The sequence below is a fragment of the Hemitrygon akajei genome, chromosome 11 (genome assembly GCF_048418815.1).
Source record: "Hemitrygon akajei chromosome 11, sHemAka1.3, whole genome shotgun sequence".
NCBI lineage: Eukaryota > Metazoa > Chordata > Chondrichthyes > Myliobatiformes > Dasyatidae > Hemitrygon > Hemitrygon akajei.
The window spans coordinates 30,392,950-30,418,796 of record NC_133134.1 but is presented as its reverse complement, the minus strand read 5'-3'; the positions used below and the strand labels follow the sequence as shown (position 1 = coordinate 30,418,796).

At 39.3% G+C, this 25,847-nt stretch overlaps 1 protein-coding gene across 1 annotated transcript in view; it reads right to left on the bottom strand.

Annotated features, from left to right (window-relative positions):
- The window catches only part of LOC140735452 (transmembrane channel-like protein 5), a 123,877-nt gene extending 99,590 nt beyond the window's left edge, over window positions 1-24,287 (bottom strand). The window contains exons 1-2 of the mRNA XM_073060544.1: window positions 24,125-24,287; window positions 23,817-23,928 (exon numbers count right to left, since the gene is read on the bottom strand). The gene's annotated coding sequence lies outside the window, so the exon portion shown is untranslated. The remainder of the gene's footprint in view (window positions 1-23,816; window positions 23,929-24,124) is intronic.
- Window positions 24,288-25,847: the final 1,560 nt, after the last annotated feature.

Below are 25,847 nucleotides of genomic sequence, written 5' to 3'. Positions count from 1 at the left end.
GAATTATTGCAGGCTTAGAAAGAGAAGTCATTGAAGATACATCTGCTACTTTTAGTTTGTTAATTGTTGACCCACAAAATAGAGTAAGGGTATTGGTACTTAATCCCAAAGTCAGCAATGATTGAGTTCCATTCCCACACCCAGAAAAATGACCTTCTTTATTCATCATCCAAATCCTGGTGAAATACCAGCCCTGTTATTTTCATTAACTTCTCTAAAGTCTGCGGAAGTTAATTTTGACCTGACCAAGCAAATTTTATGTACCCTGGAATGGCATTTAGTTATTTAAAATTAAAGTAGCTGAACTCTGTGAAATTTATTTTTCACTGATAAAGGCATGGAAGCACACAGTTGTCAGCTGTGTTCATGCACAATATCTCAAACAATGAAGTACTGAACATTCAGCCTCGCTGATCTAACAGCATTAAAGAGATAAAAAACAAGAAAGTCATTGTTAATAAATGGAAATCTACTGCACTGAAAAAATCATTATATTTTAGTGCTGAGTGCACTGGGGGTTGGGAAAATGAGCTGTTCAATTGTCCGAATGGAAAATGCTGTAAACACCAAGCAGGTCACACCACATGTGAAACACAAAACAGATTAAGCGTTTCAGTTTGGAGACCCTTCATCAGAAGCAGGAAGGACAGAAGACAAGTTAGTATCAAACCACAGGAAAGTTAGGAGAAGGTGGACAGGACAAAGAGAATATTTCTGATAGAGTGAGGCAGCACCCATCTTTTTCCAAAATTTTTACACTTCCGGATTCTGTGCTTAGGTCAATGCCTGATGAACCATCAGATTATTATTCATTCTCTGGTTGAGCATAGAGGAAAGACCAAGCTCTTTTAACTAGCAACTGAAAGGTAAGTGTGAATAAACTTTGGCTCCAATAAAGGTACTGTTTGAAATATATCTTCACCTGTACAGAAGCAAACAAAGGCAGAATGGGATATAAAGTACTAAAACTCTACTTATACAATTTCTGCCTCAAGGTCTTTCTGCAATGCTGTAATCCGTGTTACTGAGTTCACAATGAGACTAATGGAAAAACACCAAGAAAAATAATGTGTATAACCTCACTTCTAAGAGATTTCTCTGAGAACTCACAGCCCACTTTCTGACTGGGGGCATTCCAACCTTTCAAATTAAATAAAAAGTTAAATAACTGCCTTTCATTATATTTTGAGACATTTCCTTAATTTTTAATAATATTTATTTTGGGTGCCACTGTAGAGTAGAAGTTAATGTGACACTGTTACAGCTTGGGGCATTCTGGCATTCAGAGTTCAACTTCAGTGCCATTCTGTAAGGAGTTTCTGTACGTCCTTCCCATGGAATACATGTTTTTTCCCTGGGTGCTCTGGTTCCTCCCACAGTCCAAAGACCTACCGGATAGGTTAACATCATTGCAAATTGTCCTGTGATTAGGTTAAGGTTAATCGGGCTTATGGGGTCGCTGAGGCAGCATGGCTTGAAGGACCGGAAGGATGCTGCCATCACTAAGTTTATTAATTTAATTTATTTTCTCCTCACCCACCACCTTCATTTCATAAAACTTCTGTATTCCCTCAAAATACTGGAGGGATTTGCAGATTAGGCAGCATCTATAAAAAGGAATTTTAAAAAAGTCAAATGTTTCGGGCCGAAACCCTTCATCAGGACTCAAAATGCTGAGTTCCTCCAGCATTTTGTGTACGTTACTCTGGATTTCCAACACCTGCAGATTCTCTTGTGTTTCTGTATTCGCAGTTTGTTCCTGTTCTGATGGCCTGAAACATTCATTTTCTTGTTAAAGATTTGTAGAGAATTGGTGGGTACTTTCAAATTCTTCTGCTACTATTTTACATTAATGACTTGCCTGATGATATTGTAGAGATTTATAGCAGGAGCTGAGTATGTACAACTTTCTAATATACACCAGCAAAGTTCAAAGATGCATCATATCATATGATTTGAGAATGGAGGTCATCTTAATTTACAACTGATTTTTCCTCTCAGAAAACCTCGTTCTTCATTTTACAACATTATAACAATGATTTGATCATATCAAATATACCTTTATGATTTTCTGAAAAGAAAATGATGGTTAGAAGCAGACTCCATCACAAAGAAGATGAGTGATTTGGAGTTCAGATCCAAGACAGATTTGTGGTTCAGAAACAAAAAAAATCTGTGCAAGTGTCACAGAAAGAAATGTCATAGATGTGGGCAATACTGTTGTATGGTAGTTGATACACCCAATAGCTCCAGAAAACTAGATTCAATCTTTCATATTCTCCCTTTGACCGGGAACATTTTCTCCAGATCGTGACTCTCTTCCCAATGCCAAACTCATGCTTGTTAATGGACTAATCAAGTATTGAACATTTTTCCTAGTGTAGGCATGTGGCAGGAGTATGGAAGGGGGCAGGAAGCTGATAGGAATGAGAAAGGAGAAATGGGATTGGTTTGGATGTGAGCATTCGATGTTCAGGACAGATAGCCTGTTTCTGTGCCGTATGATCTATAAGTGACATTGCAGCATTGATTAAGGGTCCTGGCCCGAAACGTCGACTGTACTCTTTTCCATTGATGCTGCCTGGCCTGCTGAGTTCCTCCAGTATTTTGTGTGTGTTGCTCGGATTTCCAGCATCTGCAGAACTTTTCCTGCAGCATTGAAATCTCATTGGCTCTTCACTCAACCCTGGAACATCTGGACAGCAAAGGTGCATATATCAGGATGCTCTTTATTGACTAGAGTTCAGCATTCAATACCATCATCCCCTTTAAACTAATCAATAAGCTCTAAGACCTTTGCCTCAATACCTCCTTGTACAGTTGGATCCTAGATTTCCTTACTTGCAGACCCCATTCATTTTGGGTTGGCAACAACATCTCCACAATCTCCATCGGCACAGGTGCACCACAAGAATGTGAGCTTAGTCTCCTGCCCTACTTGCTTTACACTTGTGACTGTGGGGCTAAGCACTGCTCCAGTGCCGTATTCAAGTTTGCTGAAGACAACATTGTCAAAGGTTGAATCAAAGTTGGTGATGAATCTGCATATAGGAGGGAGAATGAAAATCTGGTTGAGTAGTGCCATAAAAACAGCCTCTTACTCAATGTCAGCAAGACCAAGGAGCTGATTGTTGATCTCAGAAGAAGGAAACCAAAGGTCCATAAGCCAGTCCTCATCAGAGGATCAGAGGTTAAGAGGGTTAGCAACTTTAAATTCTACTGTGTTGTTATTATAGAGGACCCACCCTGGGCCCAGCACGTAAGTGCAATTACAAAGAAAGTTCAGCAGTACCTCTACTTCCTTTGGAATATGTGGATACTGGGCATGACATCTAAAACTTTGGCAAACTTCTATAGATGTGTGGTGGAGAGTATATTGACTGGCTGCATTACAGACTGGGAAGGAAACACCAATACCCTTGAGCGTAAAATCCTACAAAAAGTAGTGGATGTGGTCTAGTCTATCATGGGTAAAGCCCTCCCAACCACTGAGCACATCTACATGAAATGCCATTGTAGGAAAGCAACATTCATTATCAAGGACTTCCACCACCGAGGACATGCTCTGTTCTCATTGCAGTCATCAAGAAGAAGGTACAGGAGCATCAGGACTTACACCACTAGGTTCAGGAACAATTACTACTCCTCAACCATCAGGCTCTTGAACCAAAGGGATAAGGTCACTCAAACCTCATTGAAATATTCCCACATCCAATGGACTTGCTTTCAAGGACTCTTCATCTCATGATCTTGATATTTATTGCATATTTATTATTTCTTCTTTTTCTATATGGACAGCATGTTGTCTTCTGCACTCTGGTTAAACATCCTAGTTGGATGGTCCTTCATTGATCCTGTTACAGTTATTATTTTATAATTTTATTGAGTATGCCCACAAGAAAATGAATCTCAGGAATATATGTGGTGACATGTATGTACTTTGATAATATATTTACTTTGAATTTTTGAACTTTGACATTAGTTTCTATTGTGTCATATCACTTCTGTATTCTGCTGACAGAATTGCAGGAGTGTCAAGGTTCAGTTTCACGGCAGTAGAACTTTGTTGCATGGAAGAGTTTCTGGTTGATAATGTGACATCTCTTTTAGTCTTCCTATCAATGCCACACAGACCTAGACCACACTGAGACTCTGCCATCTGCAGCTGTACACTCAAGACTCAGAGTGAATAGAAGGTACAGTAATTAACATAGCTCTGTAAACCATCTTCAAAGGAAGCTCAGCAGGTAGTTAGCTATCTGGCTCTAATGAAATTTATTTTGTGAGCACATTAGGAGATAAATGAACACACAGAACAGCTATTGGGTTTTACATCAGTGATTATTAAATAATCTTGTTAATTATACATGGATGGGACTGATTGTGGAAATAATAAACAATACGGTTATTGTGAGAAGACCCAAGCCATGAGCTTCATGGAATAAAAACAGCATTATAAGAATTCTGAAAACCAGCATTATTAATCATCAATGCCAAATGCGCTGCCCCTCCTCCTCTTACTGCATCTCCTTGTTGGCCAAATGGTAATAAGAACTTGACCCTCGATATTATGGAATTATGCAGCTTACAATAGCTTCCTAAACATCTGCTGCTAACACAAAGATAATTCAAAAGTTGTGAAGAGAACATAAGGTGTCTACAAAAAGACATAGATCAGAAAGTGGGCAAAGATCCAGCAAATGGAGTATCGTGTGCAAAATTAACCATTTTAGCAGTAAAAGTAACAAAAAAAAAACCTGAAATGATTGCACAGCACCAAGAAATACTGAATAATTTGGGTGTCCAAGTGCCTGATTCATAAAAGACTGGTGTACAGGAACATCATGGAAACAGGGAAGCTATGGGGTTATCATTCATTTTCAGGCAAGTTAAACAAAAATGAAAGGAGGTTACACTTCAGTTGTTTGGGCTACTGGTGAGACACATTAGGGGCTTTCAAAGATGGTGCCATTTTACGTGCAGCTCCCAAAGGAATCATCAAGTACTCTTGTTGAGAATTATTGTTGATGAAATCTGATGCAGCCACAGTCACTGCAGAAAGCAATGTTGTTTCAAGATGTTTTTATACAAGCTGTGGCTCTTTAAGATCGGCACACTGAGGTCTGCAGACCACCCTAAGAGCCACAAGCTTAGGGAACCTCTCCATTGTCAGAAGAAACTGAGAAAATGAGGTTGCTGGAGTGGGCTGCAGGTGAAACCTAAACACAGGGCCTTAAGGCCTTCCTTCCCTGCCATCCTTCTGGCTAATGTACAATCTCTGGAAAATAAAATGGAAGAGCTCAAGGCATGATTGCAGCATCAGAGGGACATCAGGGACTGTTGTGTGCTCTGCTTTACAGAGACATGGCTCACCCCCTGCACTCCAGTGTGAGGACTCCACCTTCCACCATACAGACCGGTCAGCAGTGTCAGGACAGTGGTGACATTTGCTTCTTGAATGACTCATTGTGGTGTAAAAATGAGGTGGTCTCAGTCCTGCTCGGATATCTGGCGGTCAAGCGTTGTCCATTCTATCTGCCACTGGAGTTCTTCACCACCATCCTGGTTGCAGTGTGTATCCCACCCCTAGCCAATGTCAACCTGGCAGTAGAGAGGCTGAGCGCCGTGACCAACAGTGATGAGACAGTGTACCTCGATACCTTCCTGATCATTGTGGAGGAATTCAACCAGGCCAACTTGAAGAAATCTGTGACAGACTAGCACCAACATGTCACTTCTGGTACCAGAAGAGCCAACACATTTGGTCACTGTTATACCATCATCTAGAATGCTTAACATGCTATCCCTCACCTGCCCTTTGCTCTGACTATCAGGCTATGTTTCTGCTCCTGATGTACAGTACAGGCAGAGTTGAGGACCATAGCCCCAGTGGTGAGCACTGTGAAGGATGGACAAGGAAGGTGGAACAGAATTTACAGGTGGACTGGACCATACTCAGAGATGAATTTTCAGAGGTGATTGAATATGTCACAGTCATCACTAACTTCATCAAGATGTACGTGAATGAGTGCATGCCTTTGAGAACATACTGGATGTACCCAAACCAGAAGCCATGGATGAATCAGGAGATTCACAGTCCGCTGAAGGCTAGATCTATGGTTTTTAAGGTCATCAATGCAGAACCCTACAAGAACTCCAGCTACGATCTATGGAAGGCTATTGTGAGAGCAAAAAGGCAATTCTGTTTGAAAATGGAGGCACAATCAGATGCAGGTCAGCTGTGAGGCATATACTAGCAGCATATCTGGAGTGATGCTTCACTCCCCAATGAGCACACTGCCTTTTATGCATGTTTTAAAGCGAGAATAGAACTACACCTGTGTGAATACATGGTATCTGGTGACCCTGTGATCTCTGTCTTGGAGGCTGACTTCAGAATATCCTTGCAAGGCATCAGGTCCCAATGGTGAACCCAGTAGGGTTCTGAAAACTTATGCCAAACAACTGGCTGGAATGTTCAAGGATATCTTCAACCTCTTACTGCTGTACCTGAGGGTCCCCTAGCTTCAAAAGAGCAAAAACCAAACCAGTGCCCATGATGAGCAGGGAGAGCTCCCCCTACGACCATCAGTCAAATCTACTGTGATGAGTGCTTTGAGAGGTAGGTCACGACTAGAATTACCTCCTCCTGAGCAAGTAGCTGGACCCTGCAGTTTGCCTAATGCCTGTAGTGGGTGCAATCTAACTGGTTCTCCACTGGGTTCTGGACCACGTAGACCATAGCAATACCCATATTAGGCCACTGTTATCAATTACAATTGGACATTCAGTGCCATCACCTGTGCAGACTAATCTACACACTTTGAAACTGGGCCTCTGTACCTCCCTCCACAACTTGATTCTTGACTTCCTTTACTTTCTTTTTATTGTAACTCAAAGTAATTTTTTTATGCCTACACTGCACTGCTGCCACAAAACAACAGGTTTAAAGGTTTATGTCAATGACAATAAACTTAATTCTGATCCATTTGGAGATCAGTTCAGTACGCTCCTGTTATAAGTTCAAAACATTAAATTAATTCAAAACAACAGGTTTAAAACAAGGGTTAAAACAGGTTTGAACAACAAGTTTTAAAACAAGGTTTAAAACAGGTTTGAACAACAAGTTCAAAACATTAAATTAATTCAAAACAACAGGTTTAAAGGTTTATGTCAATGACAATAAACTTAATTCTGATCCATTTGGAGATCAGTTCAGTACGCTCCTGTTGTAAGTTCAAAACATTAAATTAATTCAAAGGAAATGCGGAGTCTGAAATGTGGGTGTAACTTTGTCTTTACTTTCAAGTGAGGTGCGCACGTATCTTGAGGTAGCATGATGATGTATGAAATTAATGTATTTTACATATAACCCACAAATTAATTATTTAAGTGAACAAGAATACTTAATTAACAAATTTATATACAAGATTACTCAAATATTATTGAAATACTGAATACAAACACTCCTGCCTGCTTAGCTATAAATTCCAACTCAATAGAGAATGCATCTCAACTATATACACAGTATACTATATAATGTAACTACTATATACACACAGCCACAGCTTTATCAATTTTTAAATTGTCCCATTCAAGTCTAAAGATTTAATTGCAGCTGAGGATTTCTTCCTTGTGGGATAACGTCTTTTCTGACAAGGGGACCACTCTGCTTGGCAGGTGGGAGTTACGGCTGTGGGGCAATCATAGATTCTGGGGCCTCCTCTATGGTAGTTGTAGGAATTGACTCTGAGAATGCAGGAAGTGGCTCTGATAGCAGTAGCCAACTTCCTTCTCTATCAATTGACTCTGTTCTCCTCAACTAATGGATGTGTCTTCTCCAGGAGATATCAGCCCCAATCTCCACTGTGTAGGAGAGTGGTCCTGTTCTGCCCTTAATCATTCCGAGTACCCACTTTTTATCACCTCTGCAGTCCCTCACCTGGACTATTTGTCCAGGGGTGAAACATCAAACCTCCTTACTTGAGGAGTCTTCAATTTGCCTCAATGATTTGTCTGCATCCTCCTTCTGAGATTGGGTTCCAAGCATGAAAGCAAGGGACAGCACAGGAACAGCCGAGCTGGTGAGTTGTGGAGTGTGTTGCATTACAACATGCATGGAGGAAATTGGCAAGTTTCTGGTTCAGTGTTAATGCAGAGTGTTCTGCTGGCATTGCTCACATTGCATTCTTTAGACTCTGGGTGGTAACCTTTCTGCCAAGTAATTAGCTGGGTGGTAGAGTGCAAATGTAATATGTCTTATTCCATGTATTTTTTGGAATGATTGAAACTGTTGCGTCACAAACTGTGGCCCATTGTCACTGACTAAGTGTTCTGGTGCACCAGTCCTTGGGAAAAGGGTTCTCAATAGATCAACAGTGTATGAGACTGTTGTCCAGGCTATCAGGAATACTTCTGGCCACTTTGTAGCTGTATCCACAACAAATGTGTGTCCTTCAATAGTCCAGCAAAATCCACATGAATCCAGTGTCAGGGAAGTGCAGGAATTCCCAGGGATGGTGAAATGTTGCTCTTGCCATCTTCTGGACATGTTAGCATCCCAAACAGTGCATGGCAAGCTGCTCGGTCTGCTGATCTATCCCGGACCACCAGACAAAACTTTGAGCAAACACTTTCATTTTGACCACACCTACATGGCCGGCTTGTAACTGCTCCAACACGTTAGCTCTCAGCATGGGTAGTACAACTCTCAATCCCCATATCAGGAAACCCCTGTAAAGGGCACATTCATCCTGGCACTGGTAAAATTGGGGGAAGTAGAATTTCTGCTGCACATTCCAGCTATTTTGGGTGGTGATGTAGACCTGAGACAGTGTGGGGTCTCTTCTGGTTTCCCTCTTGATTGTCTCCACTGTAATAGGGAGACTTTCGATTTACATTAGGGAGAATATATCAAGAGGAGGGTCTTTTTCAGTAAATTTTTCGAATACTTCCTTTTCCAAGGGTAAACAGGACAATCCATCAGCATTTCCATGATTAATCCTTCTCTTGAATTCAATCCTGTAATTGTGTCCTTCAAGAAACAAGAGCCTATCTCTGAATTCATGCTGCTACTGTTAGGGAAACACCCTTCTGTGGATTGCAAATGGATGCCAGTGGTTGATGATCAGTAATGAGGGTAAACTCTCTCCCATACAAGTACTGGTTGAAATGTTTTACACCCCACACCAGACTCAGGGCCTCTCTGTCAATCTATCAATAATTTTTCTCTGCAGTGGTAAGGGAACATGATGTAAAGTCTATGGGCATTCACTTCCATCATTCATAACATGTGACATGACTGCACCTATACCATAAGGCAAGGTGACACAGACAAACTTCATGGATGTGAATCATAATGTTTCAGTATAGAATCTGGTGTCTTTTTGAAAGCCACCTCACACTGCTTTGTCCATTGCCATTTCTTCCCGATCTGCAGTAATGAGTTCAAGGGGAGGAGCACAGTAGCCCAGTTTGGCAGGAACCTGTTAAGATTGTTGACGAATTCTAAAAGAACCACAACTATGACACATCCTTAAGCCTTGGGGCATTCACCACTGACTGAATTTTCTCAGTACACTTATGTAATTCTATTGCGTCAATCGTGTGACCACAGGAAGCAATGCTTGATTTAAAGAATTCACACTTGTTGCATTATGCTCTGAGCCCATAATCGTCTAAACTTTTTAACACTGTCTTGAGATTTTGGCAATGTTCCTTGTCATCCTTATTGGTTACAATGACGTCATCCAGGTTACACTGAGTGCCTGGGCAGCTTCGCAGCACCTGGTCCATGGCTTTCTGCCAGAGTGCAGGTGCAGATGCTACTCTAAAAATAAGCCTATTATATCGATAAAGCCCTTTGTGAGTGTTTATGGTGAGAAACTCCTTGGACTCTTCTTCCATCTCTATCTGCAAATAGGCTTCCACTAAGTCCACTTTGCTGAAGTGGGCAGAGGTTATTAATCTGTTTTCAGTTGATGGTGACATTAAAATCTCCACAGATCCTGACAGACACGTTCCTCTTGGCCACTGGGACCACTGCCATTGCCAATGAGCTCCACTCAACCTTTGAAAGAATTCCTTCACCTCCATGCAATCTAGGTCACTGGCTACTTTGTCACAGATGGTATAAGGAACCGGATAGGCTTTGCAAAACTTGGGTGCAGCATTTTCATGTAGTAATATTTTACCACCGATATGTTTGAGTTTTCTTTTGCTATCCTTGAACACTGCCGTGGCATCATCCAGTATACTTCTTAATTTGCTTTCATATGGATTCATTGCACCGTATGTGGCATGCAGTTGTGGATGGATCCCATACATGACTTACTGTGTAGAGGTATGGGGAAATACACACAAAACAAATACAAACTCGATTTTTCTACTCCAAAAAAAGCCATACAAATTGTAAATAAGACAGGTTATAATGAGCCAACCAATCCAGTATTTATTCAACTAAATACTTTAAAATTCAGACATTTTGTAGATTTTTAAATAATACAAATTATGTATAAAGTAAAAAATGGACAGTTACCACAAAGTATCCAAAGATTGTTTAAAATAAGAGAAAGTCAACATGATTTGAGAGGAACATGTGTATTTCAAAAACAAAGGATAAGAACAAATGTAAAAAATCATTGTACTTCAGTCAGAGGGTGAATCTATGGAACAGTTGTAGTGAGAATTTTTAAAACATGCGCCGCACTTAACAAGTTAAAAAAATTATTTTTAATAATATACAGCATAATAAGCTGTAGCTTCAGCCTACACCCTTTCGGTCAGTTCTAAAGATCTTTATTACTTAATTTTGTTTTATGAAATCATCATTGAAAATGATGCTTTTTGTTATGTTTGTACTGACCAAAATAAAATTTCATTCATTCCATCTATAATCAAGTTGTGGTTGTCTCAGCCAATCACACCCCCACAATGCGGGCCCTTCTGTTTTTGCCACATAAAGCTCAATGTGGCTTGTTGGTTGTTGCTTTTCATTGTTACAGATATCATACCTACCAGAGTTATCTTTTCTGCAGTATAACTTCTTAGTTGAATAACAGCAGGCTTCCGTTTGGTATCTTTGAAATACCATTCAAATTAATTTTGTGGAATGATTGAAATCCTGAACCAGTGTCTAATTCCGTTTTAATTAATTTCCTATTCACTTCTCGTGTAAGCCTTATTGTCTATTGTTAATTTTCACACTGTAATCACAAGGCTACACCATCCTGTGTCAGTCTCATCATCAACAGATTTTTCAACAGCAGCAGGCAGAAACTCTTTTTGAAACTGCAACTTGACTTCATAGCTTTTCTCTTCCTTGTGCAGTCCATTTATTTTTGTCTGCCTGACATGCTCTTTGTATGCGTCTTACTTTGTTGTACTTTGTATTTTCCGCAAGTTTCTCTTTTAAATCTGCATTTGTTTGGTGTATGTGATCTCCTACCACAATGGTAACTGGTAACATTATATTTTCGGCCTGACCCATTTTTGTTTAGGCAATGTAATTTTGTTCACACACTGTCATTCCTGACTGCAACTCAATTGTGTCTCTGGAGTTTCCATTGAAACAACGACTTCCACTGTTCTTTTAAAAGTAATCTGTGCTTCATGTAAAGGCCATTTCTGAATGCTTTCCTGTAAAGTTCCACAAACTAAATGATCTCTTAGTGTATCATTAAGACCAATACTGCACTAACAATGCTCAGACAATCTCAATTCAGCCACGTAAGCTGAAATGGACTCCTCTTCTGACTCCGCTTATGAAACCTAAAACATTCTGCAATCAACAATGCTTTTGGTTCTAAATGTTCCTGCATTACTTTTTCAACAGCAGCAAAGTTTGTTTCTGATGGTTTGGTTGGAGCAGTCAAACTCTGAAGCAAACTATATGCTTATAAAACTAATGCACTTTGCAAAATTGGCACTCGCTTCTCATTGGTTATTTCATTTGCTTCAAAATATTGTTCCAATAGCTCAATATGTATGAGCCAATTACCTGCTGTGTAGTCAAACTTGTATATCTTTCTGATGTAGCCAGCCATTTCTGTTTTTTTTTAAATGATCACTTAGTACTCACTCTTTATGAACCCATGAATTCTTCAGTTTTTGGCTTTTTTTTAAACTCGACCGTCTCCATGTGCTGGGGAGCATTTATCACTTGCCATGTTTATTTAATTTTGAATGACTTGCTGCACTTTACCAGGTCGCTAGCTGCATCAGGTTAGTTTAAAAATACTTTGTTGCCGATGTTATGTTTTGTAACTTGAAAACATTATATTAATTCAAAGGAAAACATGGAGCGTGAAACATAGGTGTAACTTCATCTTTACTTTTAAGTGAAGCATGCTGTAACCCGTAATTAATAACTTAAATGAACAAGAATACTTAATTAACCAATATATATACAAGATTACTCAAATATTATTGAAATATTAAACACACAACAGTCTGTATTTTTGTTTGAAGTATGTTAATTAATTAGATGCAGTTCAGAGAGAATTTACTAAATTAGTGTGTGAATGGACAAATTATCTTATAAAGAAATGTTAGACAGGCTAGGCTTGCATCTACTGGAACCTATAAGAGTTGAAGATTACTTAAAATCTCAAGTGGTCTTTACACAGTGGATATGCAGAGGACGAATACTCATGTGGGAGTACGTAGAACCAGAAATCACTGTTTGAAACTGAAGGTATGTCCATTTAAAATAGATGAGGTGACTTTTTTTTTACTCTGGGGAGGTCAATTTTTTTGACTCTTTGTCAGCCTTTTCTGCAAAGAACAGTGAAAGTGGGGTGTATGAATATTTTTAAGCTGCAGGTAGATAGATTTTTGATCTGCAAGGCTGTGAAAGGTTACTGCTAGAAGGCATAAATTGAAAACTAAGATTATGATCAGATCAAACATGTTCTTAACTAAATGTTAGAAGGAGCCTGAAGTTCTGGATGGCATATTTTGTTCTCAAGTTGTACACGTATATGTAAAAACAAGTCAAGAACCAGAATTCCGGTGTACAGCAAAGTTCTGCCCATTTTGTTCAGTTGCTGAGGATTGCTTGAGCATACCAATTTTCTGAAGATACAATTGTCTTTGTGACCCCACTCGTGACTCTGCCTGGAGGTCTGATGAGATTCCTGAGAAGAATTTGCTTAGGACCTTTGCTGGTCAATAGCCAGACTGTGACTAGTTAGGCTAGGGAATGAAAGCCCAAGTAAATTATCTGTACCTAACAGTTTATATATACACAAAATGTTCTCTAGTATAAACAGGATAATGGAACTTCTCGGAAGAAAATAGATTAAAAGGATTCCTGAAAGTTAAAGAATAAGCCAATAACTAAGCCAGCAATCAGCTAACATTCTGTAGCTCAAAGAATAAAAAACATATGAACATAAAAAAGTACTACACAGTACAGGTGCTTCAGCCCATAATGCTGTGCTGACCCTTTAACCTATTCTAAGAACAGTTTAACCTTTTCTCCCACATAGCCCTCCTATTTTTTTTCCTCTTTCAACCATGTGTCTATCCCCTCCGGGAGGACCACAACCTTGTTGTAGTACTTGGAGGCTTGCATGCCTCACTGACCCAGAGAGCTATGCTGGCTGGAGTCAGAGCTTTATGTTTTGGCTTTTGCTAGGGTGACCCATGCCAAACAGGTCAAAGGGTAGAGGAAAGACTAAGAGTGGCTCACCAGTCCTCCAGGTTCCGGGGTTCGGCTCAGGGCTAACAACCCTGCCTGGTAGAACAAAATTGTTACAAAATCAACAATAAAGAATCTATCTGCAACTGAGTGTGATGTTATTCCTGAGTCTCCACCCGGAACTTGCATGACTGACAACAGTGAAAACAGAGGTACTAACACAATGAAAACAGAACTACTGACACAACGAAGGAATTCCTGAATACCGCCAGATATGGAGGACCTTTATTGTTGCCCTAAATGCCAGCAGTGTGATGGCCAGCAGAGAGAGAAATGTGCCTACCCAAGAGTTTCTTAAATGACAAGTATACATCATGTATATGCTAACATTTTTATCAATAATCAAAAGTATTCCATCTAGTTCTATAGTGTCAAAATCATTGTATCACAAGTCACAATTCATTCCCAAGTCTAGATGCATCTTCCAGTTTGTATATTAGAAATATCCATTAATTGTTTCTCTAATTGGATAGTTCTGTTTAAATAAAAATAAAAGTCTGCAACACTAGTCAACCACTTCAACACGTACAAAAGCTGGATGAACTCAGCAGGTCGGGCAGCATCCGTTGAAATGAGCAGTCAATGTTTCGGGCCGAGACCCTTCGTCAGGACTGAAGAAGGTGGGGGGAGGGTGGAATGTGCCAGGTGAAAAACCAATCAGAGGAAAGATCAAGGGGTGGGGGAGGGGAAGCAGGGAGGGGATAGGCGGTAGAGGTGAAGAAGGAATGTAAGGGGAAAGCGCTATGGGTAGTAGAAGAAGGCAGAATCTTGAGAGAGGTGATAGGCAGCTAGAAGAGGAGGCAGAGTGAAACTAGGATGGGTGAAGGGAGAGGGAGGGAATTACTGGAAGTTGAAGAATTCAATGTTCATACCAAGGGGCTAGAGACTACCCAGACGGTATATGAGGTGTTGCTCCTCCAACCTGAGTTTTGTCTCATCATGGCAGTAGAGGAGGCCATGTATGGACATATCCGAACGGGAATGTGAAGCAGAGTTGAAGTGGGTGGCAACCGGGAGATCCTACCTGTTATGGCGGATGGAGTGGAGGTGCTCAATGAAGCAGTCCCCCAATCTGCGTCGGGTCTCGCCGATGTAGAGGAGGGACATGTTCCCCTTGTCCTCACTTACCACCCCACCAGCCTCCAGATCCAGCATATTATCCTCTGCAACTTTTGCCACCTTCAACAGGACCCCACCACTAAGCACATCTTTCCCTCTCTACCCCTCTCTGCTTTTCGCAGGGATTGTTCCCTCCGTGACTGCCTGGTCCACACGTCCCTCCCCACAGATCTCCCACCTGGTACTTATCCCTGCAAGCGTAAGTGCTAAACCTGTCCCTACACCTCCTCTCTTACCACCATTCAGGGCCCCAAACAGTCCTTCCAGGTGAGGCAACACTTCACTTGTGAGTCTGTTGGGGTAATCTATTGCATCGGCGAGACCCGACGCAGATTGGGGGACCGCTTCGTCGAGCACCTCCACTCCGTCCACCATAACAGGCAGGATCTCCCGGTTGCCACCCACTTCAACTCTGCTTCACATTCCCATTCGGATATGTCCATACATAGCCTCCTCTACTGCCATGATGAGGCCAAACTCAGGTTGCTGCCTGACTTACTGAGTGTTTCCAAAACAAAGCTATGCTAATCTGAAACAAATCAGGAACACTTAGTCAGGTGAAGCATAGAAGAAATTTGGAACTCTTTTCCTTAACTTCTGTGGCTGCTCAGACAGCTGGAAATTTCAAGGAGGCATACTTGTGTTGGGTAATGACAATAAGAAATATAGAACAATACCAAACAGTATTGAAGTGCCAATAAAACTCCATCTAAAACAGGGATTCCCAACCTAGGGTGCACAGACTCCTTGGTTAATGGCCAGGATCCATGGCATAAAAAGGTTGAGAACTCCTGATCTATTAGAAATTCCAGGAGACCAGCAGTTTCTGAGATACTCAAACCACCCCAACAATCATTCCACAGTCAAAGTCACTTAGATTACATTCCTTCTCCATTCGGATGTTTGATCTGAACAACAATTGTGAAGGGAATGTAGAAGTCTCAAGGCACCATACCATTCCATGTGCTTGAAATTCCCAACCAAGAAATTCACTCCATGTTCACTTTTCCAATATTTACAACTGAAGATCACAAATTAAAAAGGAGACCAGAGGCAAGAGTATTTAACAAAACTGTCAAGTACCTTTGGGATGGAAGGAACTATTACCTTTAACAAGTTATATTTGTAAAGTATTTAAAATTTTAAAAAATCAGTAACAGTAGCCAGTGTCTCTGTGATACATTGATTTGGTAATCATTATTTTATCATTCAAGAGTAATGGATGGACTGTTTTCACAGGTAGGTTGCTCTCAAGCTCAGATACCAGTTCTTATCGCTGGAGAATATCAACCAGGTTCCTAATAATATATTACTGTTTCCAAAATTGAAAAAATCAACTAAAATATTAGCACTAAATAAATATATTCAAACACTATTCACTGTGTTTGTACATATAACCCAAATGTATTGAATTTCTAAAGCCTATTTTTCCTCTAGCAGTAAAGTTACACTCCAAGTAATCACATTAAGCAAGTCAACATCTCCATGGGATTTTAAATAAGCCCTTGGATATACCGGTAAGTGAATCCTGCTATCATCTTTCAGGAGAATTGATTCAAAAAATAATGAGGCCAACCAGATTGTATTAGAATGCAACCTTTTATCACTGATGTGGGATGCCGTTGTGAACAGACAAGTCAACTCCCTTTCATAAGAACAAAGAACATCAGCAATAAAGACAGAAGATTTTGCAGATGCTGGAAATCCAGAACGAAGCACACTAAATGCTGGAGGAACTCAGCAGGTCTGCCAGCTTCTGTGGAAATGAATAAACAGGCGCGTTTTGGGCCGAGACCCTTCATCAGGACTGGGAAGAATGGGGGAAGACAGCAGGATAAAAAGGTAGGGGAAGGGGACAGAGGACAAACTAGAAGGTGACAAGTTCCCAGGAAGGATAAGTGGCTGTGGTCGTGAATCTGGAAGAACACATGCAGAGGGCAGCAGAGATCACAGGGGAACAGAGCGAGAGGGCCTTACTGAACTCCCATCAAAGAGAAGATTTAAGCTTCTTCAGGGAAGGCATATCTTGAAGAGACTTCACAGTGGAGCATTAAATCATAAACACAAGAGATTCTGCAGATACTGGAAATCCAGAGCAACATACACAAAAAACTGGAAGAACTCAGCAGGTCAGACAGCATCTGTGGAAAGGAATAAACAGTCAACATTTAATCGGGACCAGAAAGGAAGGGGGAAGATGAGAGAATAAGCAATAAAAGCTTACATAGTCCATTTGCCTTTCTAACTGTGTCACCCTTCATCAAGATAATAGCTGACGTTTATCTCAGTACCGTTTTTCAGCCCTCTCTCCATATGAAGTGACTTCATTATTATCCAAAACAAAATCACACTCAGTTTTCAATGTGATCTACAATGCTTGGGGGTTGACAATTTGCCGATCCATTACTGTCTGAGTGATAAAATCCATCCTTTGTTCAGATCAAAGTGGAAGTCTGTTATACTGCCCAGCTATATCACCTACAGAAAGAACTTCTCAGCATTTTACCCTCTCATATCCTTTCAGACAATCTCATTCTTCAAAATATCTCTGCTCTAAAGGAAACATGTCCTTCCTTCTGCAGATAAAAACTCCAGTTATGGAAACATGCAAGTTTTACACAATGATTTCCTCACTCTTGTATTCCAAACTTCTTACGTTAAAGGCAACCATGCCTTTTGTTTTTCTATTTGTTTGCTGTACTGCGTTGTGAACTCCCTATAGTTTATGAATAACCATAACAAGATCCCTCTCAATGTTGAGATTTTGTTGTTTTTTTTTACAAGTTTAGAAGGTGTTCTGTTTTATTGTTTGCCCAGTAAAGCAAATAATCTAATTTTCCCCACATTACATTTTATTTTTGTCACTTATCTCCATTGTTTATTAGATTCTTTGCATCCTTCTCACTTTTCATTGGAATTTTACACTCAGTGGCCACATTATTAGATACCTTCTGTACCCAATAAATTGGCCACTGAGCATATGTTCATAGTCTTCTGCTGCTGTGACCCATCCTCTTCAAAGTTTGACATGTTATGCATTCAGAGATGCTATTCTGTACATCACTGTTGTAACCCGTGGTTATTTAAGTTACTGTCACCTTCCTGTCAACTTGAAACAGCCTGGCCGATCTCCTCTGACCTTTCTCATTAACAAGGCATTTTTGTCCACAGAACTGCTGCTCACTGGATGTACTTTTTTCTTGCTGTTGTTGTTTTTACCATGCTCGAAAGTTTAGAGACTGTTGTGTGAGAAATCCCAGGAGATCAGCAGTTTCTGAGATACTCAAACCACTCCAACAATCATTCCATGGTCAAAGTCACTTAGATCACATTTCTTCTCCATTCTGATGTTTGATTTAAACAGCAACTGAACCTCTTGAACATGCCTGCATGCTTGTATGCATTGAGTTTGCATCTACGTGATTGGCTGATTTGATATTTACATTAATGAGCAGGTGTACCTAATAATTCACAATTATATCCAATAGTAATATGGTGGGACATGAATAATATTCAGCTGATTACAATTCTTTACTGTTATCACCATAAAACCAAACAAAATCTTATGAGATAGTACTTCTCATATCCTTGTGTCATTCATCTTCTTCCAGTTACCATCAGGCAGAAGTACAGAAGCCTGAAGTCACACACTGCCAGGTTCAAGAACAGCTACTTCAACAATTTGCTTCTGAAATCACTCCGCAATCCATAATCACTAGCAATAAGAACACTATGACCACTTTGATCACTTCACACTGCAATGTACTTAATTATTTTTGTTCTGATTGTGTTATTTCTTGTAAAATTGTGTACAATTTGTACCTTTATTGTGAATGCTGCTTATATGATGTTATGTGCTTGTGATGCTGCATGCAAGTTTTTATTTGAACCTGTGCATAAACATTTGTCCATATGACAATGGACTTTAACATCCATATAAACTATTCTCCAACAAGTATTATCCTAGTTCTTCTAATCACCTGCCCTAAGGGCACTTTACCTAATGATTAACTTAATTAGCAGCATTTATGAACCATAGAAGGAAACTAGAGCTCCTCGGGGAAACCCAGAGTCACAGGGAGCTCCACACACATGCCAACTCTAACATCTGACTTTTGCTCAGAATCAGCTACAGTATCTGTAGGTTCATTGTGGCAATACTTTTTAATCAATTGCACTGCTGCCACCAACTGTAGCTCTTTCTGTCCCAGGTAATTTCAGTATTAAGTCAATTCATGCACGAAAGCCACATAAGAAGAGACTGGGAGAAAGTCAAGATGTAGAAAGAACAGGGAAAAAAGAGAAAAAAGATTGAAAAAGGATGAATAAAAAAAATCAAAAAAGAGAAAGGGGAAGTAAAGTTGGGTAAGAGAAAAGGGAGAGTGGAATTAGGAAAAATTAAAACTCATGTTATTAAATCAAACTATTTGAAAGAAGAAAATAATGCAAATAATTTAGTGATAAACTTTTCTTTGATGAACCAAATAAACTCAAGGCAACTACATTTGCATTGTATAACAATTATAATAATAGAGTAGAACAGCAAACCACCACATTAGGAAACAGCGATTTGCCATGAGTAATATCATGATTCGTTTTTAGTGCTGTGTCACTCACAGATAAGGCTTGTTCTGATACTATCTTATAAAATATTTCCACCAGGGGCTCAATTTGCATCCTGATTCCACTTCCTTCTATGTCTTCTAATGGAAAACTCTCAACGTTAATCATGGTTGATCTAATACCTCAGCATAATCTTACACACTATCCCCATACTCCTTGGTCCTCATAATATACTGCAATCTACCATTCCGCATTTTGATTGAACTTAAGGACTGCACCTCTAAAGTCTTCCAGAGGAGGGACTCAATCCTGCTCTGCATGAAGAAATTTCTCATCTCAGGCCGAAATTGGTCATCCCTAATTCTGAGACTATGCCCCTGATTCCACACTTTTTAGTCAGGGAAATATCCCGGCATCCAGCCTGTCAGCCTTATAAGAGTTTTGAAAGTTTCAATGCGATCTTTTCCCATTCTTCTCAACTCTAAAAACCATCTTCAATCTTCCCAATCTCTCTTAATACAACAAATCTACCATCCCTGGAACTAATTCAGAGAACCTTCATGCACTAGGTTAAAAAAAAATAGTACTAACATAATCTCAATGAAACCCTCTATAAGTCAGGTAAACATACCTTTGTCTCAAATCCGCTTGCAATAAATGGTAACATACAATTTGCTTTCCTAACCACTTTCTGCACCTACATGCTAACTTGTGTATAGGACATCTTTGAACATCAACATTACCAAATCTCTTATCATTTGTATATACTAATTTTCTGTTTCAGACTCCAAAGTTGATATCTTCAAGTTTTTCCATGCTATATGGCATCTGTCATTTTCATGCTTATTCACTCAGCTTATTATATCATTTCCAACGTAATTTCAAACTTCTTCAGACTTATTTTTACTTAGCATACTATTTCTGCCACCACCACTCTGCTCAATCAGACCTTCACATCTGGAATTGTTTCAGTTCAATAAGGCATTTTCTGATAAGCTTGAGAAAACAGAGGTGAATCCTTAAGAGATATCTATAGCATATGTTTGGTTTGCTCTCCAGTCTCAGGAGCATCTTTCTTTTCCTCTTGCCAACAAGTCAAATATCACTAAGCTCTCAATTTGAAAGCCACATGTCCCAGTCTTGGACTTGCATCTTTTTCTACTTCATTTTCTTTTCAGTTTCATCTTATCCATAGGTATCACCTCCTGTTCCCTTGAACCTACTGGTCAACCTCTTCTCCTTGATTCCATGTTAGTTAATATCTGTAAAATTACTCTCCTTAGAGGTACTATATCCCTCCCCTTCATTACCTTTTTCCTCAAAAGGACAATCATCCTCGACTCATTTGTCACTTAAGTATTGCTTCAACCCAAACCTCCTTTTCCTTTCAAAAGTCCTTAGATGTGTTGTCATTTTGCAAATCTAATTCTATATTTTCTACTATGCCACATGAACCTCTCCAATAAGATTTCTATGCATGTCTCAGAGCTGAAATGTTCTGTAGCATGGATAGATATACACAAAATTACATCTTATGTGCCTAGACTTATGAAACTTCATTGCAGTCTTTGGTACAATTAGTCACACCACCTTCCCAGCCCTTCTGGTTATAGGGACCCCTTGAACTATAGAACTATAGTTACCCTTTTATCTCTCTATATTCTGTATTGTCTCACTCCTAATCCTATATTTTATGGTCTTATCTCTAGCCATAGGCAAGGAATCACCTTCAATGGTTGTTCTACTTTTGTTCTTTTTCTTATGGTATTGTCACAAATGAAGTTCAAGAAATTATTTTTAACTCCCCCATCCCTTCTTTTCTTTGGAGCAGTGGAGGCTGGTGGGATGGGGGAGTGGTTTGCAGAAACATGATAGAAAAATACAAAAGTGTGACAGCTATGTACAGGGCAGATAATAAAATAAAACTTATCTCCACGGCAGGAGTTTTTTTTCCCCCACCCAGAGGTTAATTGCAATCTGAAACACACTGAATCTAGATGAGTACTTGAATTACCAAGGCTAGGAAAGCTATGCACTAAATTCTGGTAAATGGAATTCGTATGGATGACTACCTGATGGTCAGCATTGATTTGGTGGGTTGAAGTATCAGTTTCTATGCTGTATAGGTCTAAGGCTTTATCTACATTACTTTTGGCAGCTTCACCTGAAAATGCATCAGCTCTCCTCAGCAACTGTCTGACGCTGCACCAAAGGAATCTCATAATATTCACTCTGTCACCTGGACCACCTTACTGAAGACTTTCATAACACTGTCCATTTCTGTCCACACCTCAGCTATTAATTCAGGAATTTTCTACTATATTACATTCCTGTTAAATCAACTTCAGCTTATCGAAACTCTACAGCTCAGTTTATATATTTATGTCCCAATCACCCAGAACTCATGTTCACCTGTGGTACTTGATTAAACAAAACTTCTATTTTAAAATTTGTCTCTTGGTTTTCAAATTTCTCCTTGTTTCATCCTTCCCACATCTTTTACCTGCTCCACTTTAACAACAGATAACTGCACTCTTTCAATCCTGGCCTTTTGCAGTTTTCCAAATTCTCATCATTCCATATGACTTTAGGCTGACTGGACATCAAATTCTGGAATTCCTTACCTTAAACACCCTTCTTCTTGCTGCTATTCCAAGTAAGTCTGTCCTAATATCCCTTGGTTAGTTTAGCATCAGACTTGTGGCTGATGATACTCCTCTGAATCATCTTGGGACTTTTTCCCTCATTAATAGGAAAATTGTTGTTGTATACTGCAGTCATAATAGACTACTGAATTTCTTATTTACTCTATTAAATCTAGAATTCCTATTTTTATTCTTAATATTTTAAAGAAATACTCTGCAGTAGATGGCCATTGTTATCAGTGTTCAGAGTTATAAATTCATAGTCTGTGTAACTACCTTTATAAAAGATCACTCATACAAAAATACTTAAAGATGAGAGGAGAAATAGAAAGAGAAATATGATTACAATAAAAAAGACTTTAGCATTGCTTCAACATTTAATAATGTCTCTGTTCTAGCAATCAGTGTTGCAGAGGAAGTGGCCAGACTGATAAGTGGACAGAACTGGCAGATTCAATTAACCAGCACCTGTCAAGTCAAGCTGAATTTACAGAGGTTTCAATGTATAAATTTGATTCCTAAGAATATTATAGACAAACATACAAGAATAATGTTAAATTAAAAAATCAGAATGATGGAAATTTTAACAGGTAAGGCAGCATCTAAGGAGAGTAAAATAAATTCAGTGGCCTTTCATACTCAGTTTTATTGCCAGTGAAACATGGAACATAATTGAGAATTTTAAAACAATACACACAAAAAGGTGAAGTAACTCAGTGGACCAGGCAGCAGCTATGGAAATGAACACATTGTTAACTTTTCAGGCCAAGATCCTTCTTCAGGACTGAGAAGGAAGGGGAAGATGCCAGAATAAAAAGGTTGGGTGGGGGGGGGGGAGGGGAAGGAGGCTAGCTGGAAGGTGATAGGTGAAGCCAGGTGGTTGGGAAAGATCAACGGCTGGAGAAGAAAGAATCTGATAGGAGAGGAGAGTGGACCACAGGAAACAGGGAAGGAGGTGGGGATCCGGGGGAAGTAATAGGCAGGTGTAAAGAGGTACAATGTCAGAGTGGGGAATAGAAGAAGGAGGGCAGGTGAAGAAAACTTGTTTACTGGAAGAAAAAATTGTTATTAACAGCATCAGGTTGGAGGCTACCCAGAGGGAATATAAGGTGTTGCTCCTCCATCCTGAGTGTGGCCTCATCTTGGCATAACAGGAGGTCAATTTAAAAAAGACAAAGGGTTTTCATCTTCATAAGCCAATGATCTTCTAAGAAGTAGACGAAAGTAAATCACCTTGGCTGAGGGAGAAAGGTTGGCTAGGGTACTGGAAATAATTCTTGAGTTTTTCTATGAAATAGTGCCATGGAATATTTTATGTCCACTGAAGAAAGCAGCTGGTTCTCAGTTTCAAAGCTCAAAGTTAATTTATTATCAAAGTAAATATATGTCACAACATACAATCCTGAGATTCATTTTAAGCCATCCTTTATTTCTGGACGCGAGTCTGTGGCAAGAATTGAAGACACAGTTTTCTGATTCATTTAAAAATGCAGCACTAAAAGTTATGATTATAAAAACATTACTTACTGCTTTAGCATTTTTCATCTATATTAAAAAAATAATTTCCTATCTTTTTGCACCATTCTTTAAGGTATTCGACCTGGAAGGTTAATTTGTTTTCATTTCCATAGACACTGATTTCTTGACTGGAATAACACTCGGTTTCTAAGCTATAAAATGTAAACATTTTAAATAATCAAGCCATTATATCATTATTTGCAACACAGTTTTATTTTAAAGTTTAATGATGTGCGATGGCAAGAAATGCATATGAAAAGTTACCTTACCTGCAAAGCCACAAGTCTAAAGCGAGAACTATCTTCCCAGGAATTTAAATCCCATTTACTTCAGGCTGTCACCACCTGCGAATTGTGATCGAAGGTCAGAAATCTTCAGATCCTGAGTTACAGTAGAGGAAATAAAGCATCAGGCTGCTTTGTTAATTTCTCATGACGTTTTAAGACAAGTTTTAAAACAAAAAATAGCCATTTACAAAGTAAAGAAACACAAAACGATTAACTGTACTGTAATTGTAATCCTGATTAATGAACAAAGCAATATACGAAGGAAAGTGCAAATCCGCAAACTAACTTACCAGTTAATTAGCTAACATTGTATGGGAAGAGAAATAAAATGTATTCGCATCTTATCGAAAATTTTCCACACCGGGAATAGACCAGAGTCGATTTTCTTTTCCCTCTTACGTTTTAAAGTAGCGATGTTGGCACCACAGAAGCAAACGTGTAGTAGTGAAATTCTCCTCCTCCCGGAACTCGTCGCCCATCCCCCACGCACTTGACGCGGTTATTCGCTGTAATGTTTATTGATGGTCTATCGCTTGAGCAGAAAAAAACGTAATCCCCAACAATAAAACCACGAAGTTATGGGCCACTATAAAGGTAGAAGAATGGTTCAGTGTACTATGCACAGAAAAACACAATCCGGAAAAAAAATTCATGAGGAAAGATATTTAAAAGTATGGTAAGAGCATAAGTCAATTAAGAGACATAACGTCGCGCCAACACACCACAGCAAATTCCTAACACTGTGCATGAAAATGTAAATAGAGAATAAAGTAATCCTTGATAAGCAGAGCGATTCAGATCAGTAGCGGGGTCATAAGAAGATAATATCCGGATAACTGTAGATGCAACTGTCAATAAGAAGAAATTGAAGTATGCACAAAGATTACTAAATGAACAGAATTTACTTCTGTCTTGGAAATGTATGTAATAACATACATTTGGAAAATTCGTTAATGGAAGCTATTACTGGATGAGATGTTAATTTTGAATCGAAAATTGCAAAGATTTTTGTTAACCAAAGCTTTAAAGGAACAGAAAGAAAAAGTGGACAAACGGAGGTGGGGACCGATTATAAGGTCACAGAATGACAAAAACCGGGTTGGCTGGGTGAAATAACTTTTTCCTCTTAACATGTACAGAGTGAATTGTTGAGAAGGCTTTTAGGCTGGTGGAGGCTAATGGGATAAAGAATAAGTCCTTGAAGGGATCCAATCATAAGAATGGCATACAGTAATTAATTGGAAGCATTTGCAATGGAGAACTACTAGAAAGTTTGTGAACCTTGTAGAATTTTCTCTTTTTCTGCATAAATACAACCTAAGATGTGATCAGATCTTCACATAAGTCCTAAAACTAGATAGAGAACCCAATTAAATAAATAACACCCAAAAAATTATACTTGTTCATAAACAGGATTCATAAACTTTCTAGCACCACTGTATATGGGCCATAGTGGAAGAGAGAACTGAGAAGGACAGTCCAGAGAGGCACACTTGAACTAGTTCTGAATTTAGATGCCCTATAGTTTAAGCAGGTTGAGAAACCAGAATTAATTATGTTCTGTTAGGAAGTGACAAATTAATGAAATACACTGCAGACCTAAAGCAATATAGGTACAATATTACAAATTTAGGAAGAGATGGTATTTGTGATACAAGTTATTAAATTCACAGCTCAGACCCACTAAAGATACTGACCTAGAATCTGTGGTGCATCCCAAGATGTAGAACTGGCTAAGACATGGAGCCCAGCCTGTCCTGTTACTTCCATTTGCCTGCTTTTGGCATCTATCCCTCTAAACCTTTCCTACACATATACCTGTCTAAATATCTTTTAAATATTGCAATTGTACCATCTCTACCACTTCCTCTGGCAGCTCATTCCACATACCCAACACTTTCTGTGTGAAAACATTGCCCCCAGGCCCCCTTTATATTCTTCCCTTCTCTCCTGAAGAATAGACCCTCAAAATTTAGGCAGCTTGTAGGACCAAGAAACCATCAGAGTCCAGAA